The following is an 18,263-nucleotide window of genomic DNA, read 5'->3' on the forward strand; positions in this document are numbered from 1 at the left end:
AAATTGTAACAAGCAATCGCTGAACTTGAACTAATTTCCCTTCCTTTTCCATTTCAGCTAATTAATACCGCGGAATTAGAGTTGGCTCTCTAGCAGTGCCCTATTTAGAGTCTGTCAGCATTGCCATTGTGGCCACCCTTTTAAATGGGACACTCAGAGCTGCCACTGATAATAACTTAAGCCTGAAACCTGACAAAGCCTGTCAATGATTGGCGAAACCCATCAGGATTTCTTCAGATGTAATCTGCCCAGTGTTGGTTTTCTAAAGTGCCATTCTCAACATTCAACCTAGAAATGTAAAGGGGGGGGCAGGAGCTGTCGGGTTGCCAACTGACCAGGAGGGGAAATAGAGCCAATTCTTCTCTTGTCCCTTTGTTGTTGTTGTTGTCGTCATTTAGATTTCTTACCTGTCGTTCACCATAAGGTCCAAGCACAGATTACAACAATGTGAAAACGCATTATTAAAATTGGTTAAAACAGACTTCCGGTCGGTGCCAGCGCTTAATGGCGGTCCTAGCTCCGAGCTCCGGAGAAGGACTGCTTCGCAAGTTCGGGTCTTACCCGCTACGGCAAGCGGGGGACCCCTAAAATCCCAGGCGCTGAAGCCTGAGAACAAGGAGACTCGGTGGGCACCTTCGCGCCCCCCGGTACCGTGAAAGAGCCTTTTTAAAGGCTACGGATCGACATCGGGAGTGAGCGCGGTGCTGAGAGTCGCTACCCAGCCTGCGAAGTGAAGCCGCGTCGCCATAAGCGGAGAGCGCCGATTCCTTCCTGAAAAGAAATTCGGACTGATTCCCCGTGAGTAAGATCTGAAAAATAACCGGGACTCTTTCAATTTTAAAAATTGGGCTAAAAACGGGGGAGATTTAAACAAAGGAAGTCTGCCTCCCCCCGACTGCATGAAAGCGAAAGCAACGGAGCTCTAAACCTGCATCCGTTTAAATCCGTCCTTTGATCAGCTAAACCGGACATTTAAACCTTTGATCTCCCCTCTAGCAAGCAGGGCAGAGGGGAGGCGAATTTGACCATTAACTGCATGACTTATTTGGAGGAAAAAAAAAACCTCTACTGTCTCATCTGTTTGAAAGTACGAAACGGTCTGCCTTCTTAGTACACTGAACTGGCTCTTCCCTGTGAAGTGATACTTTGATACAAAGTTTCCACACTGCCTGACTATTGCATATTATAAGAAGAAACAGTATAAATTGGGCAACTGTGGCAATTTGAAGTTATAAGTATTTAGTAACATTGACTTTGACTGTGTTAATCTCCCTTTTTCTTACTTTTTGGACTGTCTCCTTTGTTTTGGTACTTGGAAATTTTGCTCTATGGCCATTTTGATTTGCTCCCTCTAGAGGATAAAGTAAAGTCCGGCACGGCTTAAGACAGTGGAATTTTCCAAGGGAGAACAAATCCCGTGGGAATTGACCTTGACATGAGTGGCCCACAAGAAGAGATAGTCGTCACAAGAGCCAAGATCAAGCAACAACAGCAACAACAACAGTTGCAGCTGCAACAGGCAAAGAAAAGAGGCTCAATCTCAGGCGCAACAGCCGGATCAGCAGGAACAACAGGTCAAGACAAAGGAGCAGCCATTTCTATGGAAGCTGTGACAGAGGCCCTGCTCAAGATAAACCAAACCCTGGAGTCGTTGACAAAACAGACTTCAGAGAATACACAAAAATTAACAGAAATATCAGCAAGATTAAACCAGAATACAGAATCTATAAATAGATTGGTAGAGGAGAACGCCACCACGCGCCAAATTGCCGAGGAGGCCAAAGCCACTGCCGGAGAGACACAGGAGAAGCTAGAGCCGCTTGCCAAGAAGGTCTATGAGCATGATGCAACTTTGGCCTTGTGGGAGTTACAGAGGAAAGAGAGAAATTTAAAATTAAGACTGATTCCGGAGAACGAAAGAGACAACCTTGTGGAATACTTGACACGGGAGTTTGTGGATTGCTGGGACCTTGAGGAAGACGAATTTAAAATTACGACTGCCTTCAGATTGGGTAAAAAGCAAGATAGAAAGACACCGAGAGACTGTTTGATTACACTTAGATCCAAGGAGGAAAGAGATAAAATATTAGGATTACACTTTGAAAAGGCCCTGCAAATTGGAAACTCAGCTGTACAGATCTTCAAAGACATCCCAAAATACATTTTGGATTTAAGAAACTTTTACAAGGACTTGGTTCTCCTGCTAAAGAAGAACACTATTCGCTTTAGGTGGGAGTTTCCACAAGGACTGTCATTTGACTACAAGGCAAAGAAAGTGAAAATAAAGACAATTCAAGATAAAGACAAATTTTTGGCAAGATACCAGGAGGATTTACAGAAGGGGACTGTGGACGTACTTGCAGAACAGAGGAGAGCACTGGACATCCTGAATCTCTCGTTTGGACAAAAACCACCACCATCAGAAGAAGAGCAACAACTTGGAGCTGTTGGAGGAGCCTTAAGAAAATAACAAGATGGCTCTGCAATTCCTTAGTTGGAATTGTAATGGGCTCAATGGGCCTTTGAAGAGAAGACAAGTATTTCATATATTGAATAAAGAACAATCGGACTTGATATGCTTACAAGAAACTCACATAACCAGAGCCCACAGGAGATTACTTTCAAATAAAAGGCTAGGACAAGAATTTATCTCATCAGACAAAGTTAAGAAGAGAGGAGTTGTAATATATGTGAAGGAGAAATGGGCTCCAAAAATGATATTCAAAGATGAACAAGGGAGATATCTGGCTGTGGAGATACAAGTACAAGGAGAAAAATTCTTAGTTGTTGGAGTTTATGCACCAAATGAAGGCAAATCTGACTTCTTTAAGAGACTTCATGAAACTTTGACGGACTATTTGGATTACAATATGATAATCATGGGAGACATGAATGGCGTGGTCTCCACTAATATGGACAAGGCACAAAGACTAACAGTCACTAAAGAAGGGAGACTCCCTAAGACTTTTTTTGAAATGACAGAAAATATGGACTTGATAGACATTTGGAGAACAAGGAACCCTCTGGAGAGAGAGGGAACCTTTTTCTCCCAAGCAATGATGACCTGGACCAGAATTGACCAAATCTGGGTTACTAGTGGACTGGCTCCAAAGATTAAGAAAGTGGAAATCTGCCCAAAAACTTGCTCCGACCATAACGCCGTGAAGATGGAGATGAAACTCACAATAACTGGTCAATTTAGATGGAGAATGAATGACACCCTCTTTCGAGATAAGGAGATTCTCACGAAGGCCCAAAAGACCCTAAAAGACTATTTTGAAATAAATTTGAGGACCGACGTGGAGAAAAGAGTGATCTGGGATGCAAGTAAAGCGGTTATGAGAGGATTTCTGATTCAACAAAATTCAATAAAGAGGAAAAAACAAAATGAGAAAAAAGAGAAGATCTTGGAAATGATAAAGGAAGGAGAGAGGAAATTAAGAACAAAACCAAAGTCTCAGGACATTTTAAGAGAGATCAAGTTATATCAAACTCAATATATGGAATTGATGAACCAAGAGATTGAATGGAAGATAAAGCAAATGAAGCAAAAAACTTTTGAATCAGCAAATAAATGTGGTAAACTTTTGGCATGGCAATTGAAGAAAAGGCAGAAACTAAATACAGTTACAAGTCTAGAGGTGGATGGAAAGAATATATCTAAACCCAATGAAATCAGAAATTGCTTTTTAAGTTATTTCAAAAAACTCTACACTCAAGGGCCGCAAAATGAAGAAGATATAGACAAATTCCTTGGAAGATATGGATTACAAAACATCTCTCAGCAAAGTAAGATGGACCTGAACCAGAGAATCTCAGAACAAGAGATAGAGGCTGCCATTCAGAATATGCAACTGGGCAAATCTCCGGGACCAGATGGATTGACTTCTAGATACTACAAATCGCTGAAGGAATGGTTGATTCAACCATTAAGAGAAGTTTGCAATGAGATCCTTGAAGGAAAAAGGGCACCTGAATCGTGGAAAGAGGCATATATTTCACTCATACCAAAGTCAGAGACTGAAAAGACCCAACTCAAGAACTACCGCCCAATATCATTGCTCAATGTGGATTACAAAATTTTTGCAGACATTTTGGCAAAAAGACTCAAAAGAGTTTTGATGGAGATGATTCATAAGGACCAAGCAGGCTTTCTCCCTAAAAGACACCTGGCAGACAATGTAAGGAATGTTATAGACATTCTGGAAAAGCTAGAGGTGAATATAAACACTAAAGCAGTATTGATCTTTGTGGACGTGGAGAAAGCCTTTGACAATATCTCTTGGAGTTTTATGAAAAAGAATCTTCATAGGATGGGGGTAGGCCGGGGTTTTGAGAATGGTATGGCTGCAATATACTCTGAACAAAAAGCCAAACTGATTGTAAATAATGTTGTGACTGAGGAGCTTAAGATAGAAAAAGGAACACGACAGGGGTGCCCGATTTCCCCATTACTCTTTATTTCAGTTCTGGAGGTGTTGCTGAATATGATAAGAAATGACCAGCAGGTCAAGGGTGTGCAGGTCGGAGCTAAACATTACAAGTTAAGAGCGTTCGCAGATGACTTAGTATTGACTTTGCAAGAGCCAAACACTAGTACAAAAAAGGTATTAGAAATAATACAACAGTTTGGCCAGGTAGCTGGATTTAAGTTGAACAAGTTAAAAACCAAAGTTTTAGGGAAAAACCTAACAGATATGGAAAAGGAGAAATTTCAAGAGGAAACAGGTTTGACTGTGGTCAAGAAGGTTAAATATCTAGGAGTTTATCTAACATCCAAGAATCAGAATTTGTATAAGGACAATTATGAAAAATGTTGGTCAGAAATTAAAAAAGATTTAGAAATATGGTCAAATTTGAAACTGTCAATGTTAGGCCGAATTGCAGTAATCAAAATGAATGTATTGCCTAGAATGCTATTTTTGTTTCAGACCTTGCAGATTATTGATAAGATGGAATGTTTTAAGAGGTGGCACAAAGATACAGTGGTACCCCGCAAGACGAATGCCTCGCAAGACGGAAAACCCGCAAGACGAAAGGGTTTTCTGTTTTGGAGGCGCTTCGCAAGACGAATTTCCCTATGGGCTTGCATCGCAAGACGAAAGCCCATAGGGAAATGCTGGCGGTCGGGAGCAAAGACTTTCGCCCACAGCCGGCCTTCAGAAGAGGACCTCTTCTGAAGGCCGGCGGGGGGCAAAAGTCTTTGCTCCCCCCCGCCTGCCTTCCCCCCACCTGCCCCGGGCGATCTTAAAATGCTGGCGGGCGGGAGCGAAGCGTTCGCTGCCGACCCCCAGCATTTTAAAATCTCCAAGGGACAGCAGAGAAGTCTCTGTCCCGGGGAGGTTTTAAAATGCTGGGGGTCGGGAGCGTTCGCTGCCGACCCCCAGCATTTTAAAACGATGTTCCGAAGTGGGGAGGTGGGGCGGGAACATCTGCCCCAGCCGCCCCACTTCGGAACGATGTTCCGAAGGGGGGAGGGGGAGCGGGAACAGCTGCCCCATCCGCCCCACTTCGGAACGATGTTCCGAAGGGGGGAGGTGGGGCGGGAACAGCTGCCCCATCCGCCCCACTTCGGAACGATGTTCCGAAGGGGGGAGGTGGGGCGGGAACAGCTGCCCCATCCGCCCCACTTCGGAACGATGTTCCGAAGGGGGGAGGTGGGGCGGGAACAGCTGCCCCATCCGCCCCACTTCGGAACGATGTTCCGAAGGGGGGAGGTGGGGCGGGAACAGCTGCCCCATCCGCCCCACTTCGGAACGATGTTCCGAAGTGGGGAGGGGGGGCGGGAACAGCTGCCCCAGCCGCCCCACTTCGGAACGATGTTCCGAAGGGGGGAGGGGGGGCGGGAACAGCTGCCCCAGCCGCCCCACTTCGGAACGATGTTCCGAAGGGGGGAGGTGGGGCGGGAACAGCTGCCCCATCCGCCCCACTTCGGAACGATGTTCCGAAGTGTGGGGGTGGGGCGGGAACAGCTGCCCCAGCCGCCCCTCTTCGGAACGATGTTCCGAAGGGGGGAGGTGGGGCGGGAACAGCTGCCCCATCCGCCCCACTTCGGAACGATGCTCCGAAGGGGGGAGGTGGGGCGGGAACAGCTGCCCCAGCCGCCCCACTTCGGAACGATGTTCCGAAGGGGGGAGGTGGGGCGGGAACAGCTGCCCCAGCCGCCCCACTTCGGAACGATGTTCCGAAGGGGGGAGGGGGGGCGGGAACAGCTGCCCCAGCCGCCCCACTTCGGAACGATGTTCCGAAGGGGGGAGGTGGGGCGGGAACAGCTGCCCCAGCCGCCCCACTTCGGAACGATGTTCCGAAGGGGGGAGGGGGGCGGGAACAGCTGCCCCATCCGCCCCACTTCGGAACGATGTTCCGAAGGGGGGAGGGGGGGCGGGAACAGCTGCCCCAGCCGCCCCACTTCGGAACGATGTTCCGAAGGGGGGAGGTGGGGCGGGAACATCTGCCCCATCCGCCCCACTTCGGAACGATGTTCCGAAGGGGGGAGGTGGGGCGGGAACAGCTGCCCCATCCGCCCCACTTCGGAACGATGTTCCGAAGTGTGGGGGTGGGGCGGGAACAGCTGCCCCAGCCGCCCCTCTTCGGAACGATGTTCCGAAGGGGGGAGGTGGGGCGGGAACAGCTGCCCCATCCGCCCCACTTCGGAACGATGTTCCGAAGGGGGGAGGTGGGGCGGGAACAGCTGCCCCATCCGCCCCACTTCGGAACGCTGTTCCGAAGTGGGGAGGTGGGGCGGGAACAGCTGCCCCAGCCGCCCCACTTCAGAACGATGTTCCGAAGGGGGGAGGTGGGGCGGGAACAGCTGCCCCAGCCGCCCCACTTCGGAACGATGTTCCGAAGGGGGGAGGGGGGGCGGGAACATCTGCCCCATCCGCCCCACTTCGGAACGATGTTCCGAAGGGGGGAGGTGGGGCGGGAACAGCTGCCCCATCCGCCCCACTTCGGAACGCTGTTCCGAAGGGGGGAGGTGGGGCGGGAACAGCTGCCCCAGCCGCCCCACTTCGGAACGATGTTCCGAAGGGGGGAGGTGGGGCGGGAACAGCTGCCCCAGCCGCCCCACTTCGGAACGATGTTCCGAAGGGGGGAGGGGGGGCGGGAACATCTGCCCCATCCGCCCCACTTCGGAACGATGTTCCGAAGGGGGGAGGGGGGCGGGAACAGCTGCCCCAGCCGCCCCACTTCGGAACGATGTTCCGAAGGGGGGAGGTGGGGCGGGAACAGCTGCCCCATCCGCCCCACTTCCGAACGCTGTTCCGAAGTGGGGAGGTGGGGCGGGAACAGCTGCCCCAGCCGCCCCACTTCGGAACGATGTTCCGAAGGGGGGGGGCGGGAACAGCTGCCCCAGCTGCCGGGCTTCGTAGCGCTGCTGCGAAGCCGGGCGGGGGGGTGGGAACACCTTCTGAAGGCGGGCAGGGGGCGAAAGTCTTTGCTCCCCCCTGCCTGCCTTCCCAGGGGCTTTTAAATCGCCCCGGACAGCGGAGAAGTCCTCCGCTGTCCGGGGCGATTTTAAAATGCCGCCCGCCAGCATTTTAAGATCGCCCGGACAGCGGAGAAGTCCTCCGCTGTCCCAGGGTTTTTAAAAATGCTGGGGGTGGGAAGAAAAGCCCTTGTCCCCCCCCCCCCAGCCTTCAGAAGAGGTCCGGGGACAGACTGTCCCCGGACCTGGTCTGAAGGCGGTTTCCCTAGGAACGCATTAATTGATTTTCAATGCATTCCTATGGGAAACCGTGCATCGCAAGACGAAAAACCCGCAAGACGAAGAGAATTGCGGAACGAATTAATTTCGTCTTGCGAGGCACCACTGTATCTCAAAATTTGTCTGGCAGGGCAAAAAGCCCCGAATTAAATTTAAAATACTGACAGATGCTAAAGAAAGAGGGGGTTTTGCCCTGCCGGACCTAAAATTGTATTATGAGGCAGCAGCTTTTTGCTGGCTCAAAGAATGGATGCTCCTCGAGAATACAGACATCTTAGATCTGGAAGGTTTCAATAACGCTTTTGGTTGGCATGCATATCTTTGGTATGATAAAGTTAACAGTGCCTTCAAAAATCACATTGTTAGAAAAGCATTGTTTAATGTTTGGATAAGATATAAAGATCTATTGGAAAACAAAACCCCTAGATGGGTGTCACCAGTGGAGGCCAATGCAGTGAAAAAACTCAATATGGAGGTCGGATGGCCGAAGTATTGGGAAATTTTAGAACAGGATGGAGATAAGTTCAAATTACAAAGTCAGGAGAAATTGAAGCATAAAGTGGAAAATTGGTTCCAATATCGTCAAATAATGGAATTTTTTAAACAGGACAGGAAAGTCGGCTTCCAGGTGGAAAAATCAAAATTAGAAACCGAATTGTTAGAACCCAATACTAAGAATTTATCTAGAATGTACAACTTGTTGTTGAAATGGAACACACAGGATGAAACAGTTAAATCGGCTATGATTAAGTGGGCTCAGGATGTTGGACATAACATTATGTCAGCTGACTGGGAATGGTTATGGAACACCGGTATAAAATTTACGGCATGTAATGCCTTAAAGGAAAACATTATGAAAATGGTATACAGGTGGTACATGACCCCAGTCAAGCTGGCAAAAATCTATCATTTGCCCGATAACAAATGTTGGAAGTGTAAAGAGACTGAAGGTACCTTCTATCACCTTTGGTGGACATGCCCGAAGATTAAGCCCTTCTGGGAAATGATCTATAATGAAATGAAAAAGGTACTTAAATGTACCTTTTCTAAAAAACCAGAGGCCTTCCTCTTGGGCATTGTCGGCCAATTGGTGACAAAGAAAGATAGAGCTTTTTTCATGTATGCCACAACAGCAGCAAGAATACTTATCGCAAAGTATTGGAAGACACAAGACCTACCCACTTTGGAAGAATGGCAGATGAAAGTGATGGACTACATGACATTGGCCGAGATGACAGGCAGAATCCGTGACCAACAAAAAGAGACGGTAGAAGAAGAATGGAAAAAATTTAAAAGCTATCTTAAGGACTACTATAAACTTAATGAATGTTAAAATGTCGTAGTTTCCAGAAACAAAGGGGTACAGGGACATAAGGTCAGAGTGTAAGAGAGGACTAAGAGGATAGAGATTGGAAAGTAATAACTGGGAGTTGCTAGTTGAACTATGGACATTGGGATGCAGAGAGGGGGGGTATGGGGAAGTCCTAGAAAGGAGGTTTATGAGAATATGTTTGAAACTATACGTGTATGTTTGTCATTCTTAATGTCTGTCTGTCTTTCTTAAAAATGTTGTAAAACCAATAAAAATTTTTATAAACGTAAAATTGGTTAAAACAATTTACAATCATCAGTCCCAGCATACATTGTTGGCTTATGTCGTGAACTGTCAGGACAATGGGGAGGAGGAAGGGGATCGCCGACGAGGGGTGTAGCTGAGTCCGGGACACACCAGGGCAAGCAGAGGATGGGGAAGAAGAAGAAGAAGAAGAGGAGGAGGAGTTTGAATTTGATATCCTGCTTTATCACTACCCAAAGGAGTCTCAAAGCAGCTAGCATTCTCCTTTCCCTTCCTCGACCAGAACAAACACTCTGTGAGGTGAGTGAGGCTGAGAGACTTCAGAGAAGTGTGACTAGCCCAAGTCACCCAGCAGCTGCATGTGGAGGAGCGGAGACATGAACCCAGTTCACCAGATTACGAGTCTACCGCTCTTAACCACTACAAAAGACTGGCTTTCCAGGAAAGGTTGGTGTGTAGGAAGTACTCACAGGGTGACAGAGGATGACGATGGGGGGTCACTGCACAGGAACCAGAGCAGCAGGTCCCATTGCCCGAGCCAGAGGGGTCCCTGTCTCCATGAACAGAGCAGACTCTGAGGCATAGGGAGCAGCAAGAGTTCTAGGAGGCTGAGGCAGGCAAGAGCCCACAGCCCAGCTTCCTAGCTGGCCAGGTGGGGCTCGCTAGCTCTGGGAGGAGGGGTGTGATTCCTTAGCTGGAGTAGGCTTGGAACAGGTGAGGGTCTTATGCCTCATCAAGTCCAGGTGCTGTAATCAGCATGCAAAAGGGAAGCTGAAGTGCTGGGCCTGCTCAACTGCTCCTGTTGATGGACTCAGTTTGCATGCTGCAGGATTTCTGTGGGACCATTCCTCAGTTTGGACCTTGGACAAGTGGATTGACACTGGACTGGAGACTTGACCTATTGACTTGCCACCAGGTAGGCCAGGGGTTCAGGACAGGGTATCTGAAATAGTAAACGGGGAAGTTTTGGAAACTGAAACAGTTGCGATCACAGTACGCAGACTAGTAGTCACAAGAAATTGGAAATCCGACAAACCAGTTTATAACAGAATAAAAACATATGGGATATAGCATTGTTGGCAAAGCTTACATATTATAAGAGTTATTGAAGTACACGTGCCCCGGGCGCCAAACAAACACTTAAAAATGGGGGTTGTTTATTATTATAATGTAAAATCCCAAAACTATGTTTGACTTTATATATTACTTTCACTCATATAATTTGACATTCTGCTTACAAGAGAAAAGCAGTAACCAAGGACATCAAACAAGTCAAATAATGTTTCTTAAATCATAGTTGACTGTTTGTATGGTATTACAAAATTACCGTATTTTTCTGTGTATAAGATTAGGTTTTCCCCCTAATAAAGTATATAAAAAATTAGGGGGCTTCTTATATATGGATAGTGCCGAGGCCATTTTCTTAAATCTGAGTCCCCCAAAATAGGGGGCGTCTTATACATGGGAGCGTCTTATACACGGAAAAATATGGTGTATATATAGATGAAATATTTTATTTCTTTTGTAATCACTTTATTTTTAAAAATTTTTTTAAATAAAACAAAAAAAATGATATGCAGAGATATACATACTATAGAGTCAAAGGCCAGGGTAAAGAGGTGTAGATTGAGAATGTGGCAAAAGCTGTACAATGAAGGTGACAGACAGACATCTGTGGGGAGAGAATTCCACAGCTTAGAGTCTGCCACAATCCCCCAAACATCCAAGAGCAGTGCAACTCTCAAAATGGCTGCCTCTGTTGACTTTAACTGTAGAGGAGGTCTGCAGACCCTCCAAGTGTCCCTATTTTCCAGGGACATCCCTGATTTAGAGAAGCCGTCCCGGTTTCTGATTTTATCGCAGAATGTCCCACTTTTCCTTAGGATGTCCCTATTTTCATTGGAGAAATGTTGGGGGGTCTGGAGTTATCTGACCCCCCCCCCCGAACTGTCTGAAGGCAATCCTGTATAGGGAAGTGTTGTTTTTTAACGTTTCATGTTTCATTATGTTTTTATGTATGTTGGAAGCTGCCCAGAGTGGCTGGGGCAACCCAGTAAGATGTGTGGGGAATAAATAGGGACGTCCCATTCCATAATGATGATTTTACTTTTTCATTGGAGAAATGTTGGAGGGTATGGTCTGTAGGGAAGTATTTCAGCTATTTTTAGCTGCATCTGGAGGTACAGAAATCAATAGGCAAACTAATGACAAACACAGGTTTGACACTGCTCACATGTTCAAAATGTTTGCATAGGAGCCTATGTATTCACACATGTGGGCTCCCAGTGCACAAGAAAAGTGATATTGCCTTCCTGTTGCACTATACAACTCTCAGTAGGGTTTAACATTTGATCCTTCTTCCAAGGAACTCTGGGAATTGTAGCCCTGTGAGGGGAATAGGGGTCTCCTAACAACTCTCAGCAGAGGGACACGGGTGGCGCTGTAGGTTAAACCACAGAGCCTAGGACTTGCCGATCAGAAGGTCGGCGGTTCGAATCCCCGCGACCTAGCAGTTCAAAAGCACGTCAAAGTGCAAGTAGATACATAGGTACCCCTCCGGCGGGAAGGTAAACAGCGTTTCCGTGCGCTGCTCTAGTTCGCCAGAAGCGGCTTAGTCATGCTGGCCACATGACCCGGAAGCTGTACGTCTGCTCCCTTGGCCAATAAAGCGAGATGAGCGCCGCAACCCCAGAGTTGGTCACAACTGGACCTAATGGTCAGGGGTCCCTTTACCTTTAACAACTCTCAGCAGTCTTACAAAATGACACTTCCCAGCATTCCTTGGGGGAAGCCATGACTGTTTAGTGGTATGATAGTGTTAACTGGATAGTGCAGTTGGAACCTTAGTTTGATTCTTCAAGGCTGGGTTAAAAGTTGTTTATGAGGCAGGAGGGGCAGGGTTGGGCAGCACAGAACGTCTGTTTACCTGGTGTAAACATTTAATATCCCATCAGCATCCTTCTGTGAGGCAGAAGAAAGCTCTTCATTCAACACGGTGTCAGCTTTGTCATTAGTAATCATGTTCTGGTTCCTCAGCTTATCCATTCTTCCCTGTGTACCACAAAAGTTTTCCGAATGATTATTTAAGCATGCCTCCTTTGCCTTCTGCGAGCTCCCTGGCCCTCAGTTTTTAGCTTACGTTTCCCTTCCCTCGTTTCATGCCCAAAGAATTACAATTGCCTCTTTCTTATCACACTCATAAAACATCGAGCTGTGCCTCATATAAAACCGCACCATTTGTTTTCTTTGCAATCCAAGATACTCTGGGCATGCATTAAAAATAAATGGGGGCTGTGTTTGTCAAAGGTTTCTCCACAGTCATGAGGGTAAAAAAAGGGGGGGGGAGAAGAAAAAGCTGTTTTCTCTAAAAACAGAGACAACGGTAATTTTTACAATTTTGTCATAGGTTCCATGGTTTCAGTCTTTTTTGCAAGGCCAATGTATCATCCATGTAACTAGGCCTGGGATTGTGTGATTTGCCCATTTATCATTTCAGAAAGAAATAAAGATATGTAAAGTAAAAAAGCATAAGGGCCCCTGGTCTTGCTATCAATGGGTCCTCAATCATGCTAGGGCCACAGACACATCTTTCCCAGTATGTGATATTACTTTATTGTGGTGAAAGGGCTTGGGTTGTATATTCTTTTACTGCTTGATAAACCTATTTAGATACAATACCACAAATTGGGTGGCTACTTCTACAAGAGGTAGAAGTTGTATTGGGGTTTTTTAGCAAAAGCCTTCTAAAGCTAATGAATGCAATCAATCAGACACATTTTGCACTAATCAGTTAATTAGGCACTGGGGGGGGGGTCCTTCCTTGTCGCTTTCCTGAACCTACAGCTGGTCAACTTAACTGGATGACCCTGAGTTCTGCTCACATGAGAGGTATAATCTTCTGTTTAGAATGTTATTTATGTGGGTGTAATCCAGAGTAAATTAAGTGAATCTAGGTGGTAGTAAAAAAATCAATGGAATTAAAGTTCAAAGTTAATTTAGGCATGTATTACCTTTGGTTAGTGGCAGCCCTTGTCTATAGCCATTGAAATTAGGGAATAGTCAATATAACTAGTCAAAGGGTAAAGTAAATCAATAAAATACAGGAATGTCTCAGTTGTAAAATGGTGTGTGTGTGTGTGTGTGTGTGTGTGTGTGTGTTTAAACCACCAACCATGTACTGCCCTTTGATGAACCCAGCTTAAAGGCCAATGACCATAAACATTCCTGAATAATGATAGACTTCATTAACAGACCCCTGACAGCTGTATAGGGGGAAATATGTCAAGACTTGAAGTTTTCACATAGCTTAGGGGAATAGAAAAATAAACTTTGTTCCTAGATGAATTTGATTCTACACTTGGTGGTGTGTCCGCATTACTTGAAATCCATTCAGTGAAAGGAGTTTGAGAATTGAAACATATTCAGCTGAATGGTCATTTTAACATTTTTGGCTGCTTGGGCACAGTTCCCACACGTCCACATTGAAAGGTCAGTCCTTATTCTGTTTTGATGCTGCACCGAACTCTTGCATCAGTGGTCTTTTTGCTTCAATGGAGGGTCCTTATTCATGAGTACATTGTGTTGCACAGGAGACTTAGGTCTTTAAGATGTAGGAGCTCTATGTACAGATGTGGGCTCCTGCATGAAATCACTGTACTGTATTGGGAGGTCCATGATCTGAGCAGTTCATCCACCCACAGAATAAAATGCCAGTCAATGTGATTATGAGGCAGGGAATGCAAGTTTCTTGTCATATTGACTATATTTTCCTGTATAGATTCTCAGTAGGCACTGAGAAGACAACAGTATTTTGCTTTTGCTGTGGCCCAACTCTCTTCCCCAAGAAACTGCCACATTCGACTACTTCCATTCCTTTCCATCTCTCCTCCAGTGAATGCCACCAACAGAGCATCTTCTGTACTGATAACTTCCTGTCTTCAATCCAGCTTCTCTTTCGCTGATTTCCCCTCATATGTGTGGGCAGTAGCCAAGTCATGGGCAGCCCTTGGCTTCTCTCTGGGTGGCCCACCAAGACCTGAGGAGTTCTTATTTTCCCTAACTTCCAAGCTGATAAGACATTAGCTGGGCAGCAGAGAAAAGATCACTGACTGTTCCTATGTTGCTTTGAAACAGCCATTTAGGAAGGAAGAGATTAAAGCTTCCATTTCCCAGCAGTGATCCAGGTGCAGCCTGAATGACTGTCATTGCATTGCTAATAGTGGCACAAAAACATTATCCATTTGAATATCAGGATTGCTGGGGTGCAGGCTTTAATTCCCCCCAGTGATCACTATGCAGCTTAAATGTGTGCCTGTTGACTGGGTGGGTGTTTAGTTACTCCAACCAGCATTAGCCAAGGCCACACCCACATCCATTGTCTGTGGCTCCCAGGAACCACCCACTGCTGCCTTATGGCCCTCGGGGCAAGAGAGGTTGCTCACCCCTGCCCTAATACGACTTTATCTCAAGAGCACCTTCAACATTTTCCAAGAGTTGGGACCATAGTGATAGGGCACATCCTTTGCATGCAGAAAAACCCAGGTTCAGTCTCTGGCATTTCTGATAAAAGGGGGATCAGGTAAAAGAGTGGACAGTGTCACCACCAGAATACTGACCTAGGTGTCTCAGAACATGGTTAGATGGATGATGACTTGGTCCAGTGGCCAGCCAAGGAATTTGTACTGTAAGACTAGATGAGATGGGGAAATAGAGGGAGACCTTCCCAAGTTCTCTCTCTCTCTCTCTCTCTCTCTCTCTCTCTCTCTCTCTCTCTCTCTCCATAGTCCATTCTAATAAAAACATTCAGAAGCAAGAAACAGGCTAGGGTCATTTTTAAAAGCCAGCAAACAACAAATAAAATAGGATGCTTGTACTTCTGGGGTTCTTTTCTTTACATTATGGAGCATTCTGACTGACAGATATATGTGGCTTCTCTAGCACTAACACATAACTGGGAGAGGGGGATGGGTCATGTCTAGGGCAAAGGTGACAAGTCGGGTCACCCTTTCTGGTGCGGCAGTGATGCAAGATGGCAGAAGCTCCTCCATGGCCCCAACAAGGGAACCGCATCATCGGAGTCCCATTGAGATAGGGGGTGTGGATGTAGCGCCCGCACCACCTATCAAAAGCCAGATCCTAGCCTGCATCCCAGATTGGCAAATGGGGATGCAGGCTCGGACACAGGCTGGGCCAGGGGACGGAGCAGGAAGGCTTCCCTTGGGTCCACTCCCTGGCCATTTAAACAGCCCTCACCTGGGGCCCGACCTGCTTTTCCCTTCCCACTCTTTTCCCTTTGTGTGCTTGGTGCAAAGAGTAGTGTTGAAACAAGTGTTTGCTTACTATCCTTCAGAATTCATTGTTCAGATGGGAAGCAAAGATGCCTACATTTCAGACTGAATCTCTGTGCCCAGTGGAACTCTGTGCCCAGAATTCTCCCAAAGGCAGGAGATATGCTTTATGCCAAATCCCTCTTCAACTGTAGTCAACTGTGCCCTCCCCCAAGAAAAAATAAAATTATCTGGAGGGTTGGGGGGACACCTGAGATGTGATGCTGGAGGTTACAGGGGGAGTTGGCAAAAAGAATCATCCTCACCCCTTCCTCTTACAGGGAGGCTTCACTATATGGTGGTACCTTCTATCAGTGGAAGGTAGGATAGCTCAGTCATTGAAGGCACGAGGCTCTTAATCTCAGGGTCATGGGTAGGTGTGGTGTAGTGGTTAAGAGCGGTAGTCACGTAATCTGGGTAACCGGGTTCGTGTCTCCGCTCCTCCACATGCAGCTGCTGGGTGACCTTGGGCCAGTCACACTTCTTTGAAGTCTCTCAGCCCCACTCACCTCACAGAGTGCTTGTTGTGGGGGAGGAAGGGAAAGGAGATTGTTAGCCACTTTGAGACTCCTGAAGGGGAGTGAAAGGCGGGATATCAAATCCAAACTCCTCTTCTTCTTCTTCTAGGTGACCCTTGTGGTCCCTTCCAGCTCTAAAACTCTATGATCCTTTAATACTATTAGTCCTTCCATGAACCGAAAGGCCACTCTGGGACACATACTTTTTCCTCCTTGTTTTTGTTGATAACAGCAACAACTGCAAAACATTGGCAACTCTATTAAAGAAAAACAGTTTATGCCTAAGTTCTCCATTCCGAGCAACTACATTCTTTTTATCATCGTATTTGTTACGGGGCTGCGTGTGTGGATGGTTATTAATGGAGATGTTTTCAGGGATGTTGTAACAATTCCTCTTTCATGCAGCACTTAGTTCTGCCTTGCTCACACAATCTTTCCCCCCCCCCTCAAAAGTAAATAAAAATATTACACTGAAGAACCTTTAAGACTGGGGGGAAAACACCATTTGTATATATGAGACCAGCTAAGGATCTGGAAATATGAGAAAGTCATTTCATGGAATCCTGGCCTGGTATCAGGAAACTGTGGAGAAGTAAACATTACCTCTCATCTACTGACCATGAGGTCACAGTACACTCAATTATGAAAAGTAATTTATATATGATTTCTACATATTACCAGTTCTCTAAATTCGACTCCTTCAGAGAAATAGTTGGTCGGTGTTTCCCTGTGTTGTTGTCCTTTCTGCTCCTGATTTTGAAAAGCAAACGTTTCATATTTAAAAGGGAGGAAGTGATTTTAGTTTGCGGATGAAGCCAGGCAGAAATCATCTGAGTTTCCAGCCTTTCCAAATGTGTGATATGAAACTGCAGCAGCAGCTGCTGCAGATTCTTAAGAGGGTCGAGACTAACAGATGAACTTGCTTTTCACCAATTATAATTAATTGGCACCAAGGTGTTTACATTTCTGCTGTCATCTACATGCATTAGCACTAGGTTAATGTGCAAACCGTAAGCTAAATTATGTACTATATAAATCTTTTCATTAGATACCAAGCCCCTTCTCCTTACTTCCTGAGAGTAACCTTTGATCTTCCATCAACAACAAAAATAATTACCATCTCTGCCCAACCTGGGTTTATCCATGGAAGTTGGGAATAGCTGCTGCACAGCTGGACACAGATGTTCATGTCTCCATACCTAAGCTCTGCAGAGCTTTCCACAGTCATTTATATCACTCGTGTTATGAGTTTATCAGTGTCCATATGTTGCACATTGCAAATGTACTGTAATATTCAGCAAATTTCAAACAATAATGAATCAGAGAGGGGGTGGGAAATAAAGGGAAAGAAACAGGAAAAGGCAGGATAAAATGAAAGCTTTCCTAACACTTTAATTATGTGCCTAAGTCTAGATTTATTTATTTTTTAATAATGGATACAAATGTCAACTCTCATCTGCTAGCAATGATTCAATCAGCTAGTCAACTGATTTATCAACTGGTCATAACAACAAGCAGGAACTAAACCTCTTTCTTACCTGCCAAGTATATTTCAAAGACATATAGGGACAAAGCCAACCAGTAAGACAGTAGCACCATAACCAAAAGCCTGTCCTTGACTTAATGTGGATTGTGAACTCCTTGTGCTTCTTTTAATTCCCTCTCGTTCTCCTTCAAATACTGCTGTCCCACACTGTCTCCTCCCCAAAATCCAGAGATTCCCTATGCGGTCAATGCAGGTCTCCTATTTGGATTTTCAAACATGGGACTGATACCAGATAATTAGCTCAGTTCTGTTTCTAGCTGTTACAAAGAAGGGTTCACCCCTATCATAGGTGGTGAAATTGGATGCACCCGATTCAACTCCCACCACCTCCATGCATTCGTACAATATCCAAAAAGGGCTAATGTAGAGAAGCAAGAACCCAACCCTGGGAACAGGTCTCTCATTCTGTTCAGTAGCCTGGTGCCTCAGCCAACCATTCTGCAATGAAGAGTGTGTCCAAAGGAGCACATCACAAAATTTATCCTGAGACTGTCTTCACCAGCCTGCATACCACTGTTTCAGGAAGTGGTTGTGGTTGGAGGGGCAGGCAGCAATGTCCACCAAGCACTCAGAGAATGCCAGTTCAGGTAGA

The sequence above is a fragment of the Podarcis bocagei genome (genome assembly GCF_964188305.1).
Source record: "Podarcis bocagei genome assembly, chromosome: 3".
NCBI classification, from domain to species: Eukaryota; Metazoa; Chordata; class Lepidosauria; order Squamata; family Lacertidae; genus Podarcis; species Podarcis bocagei.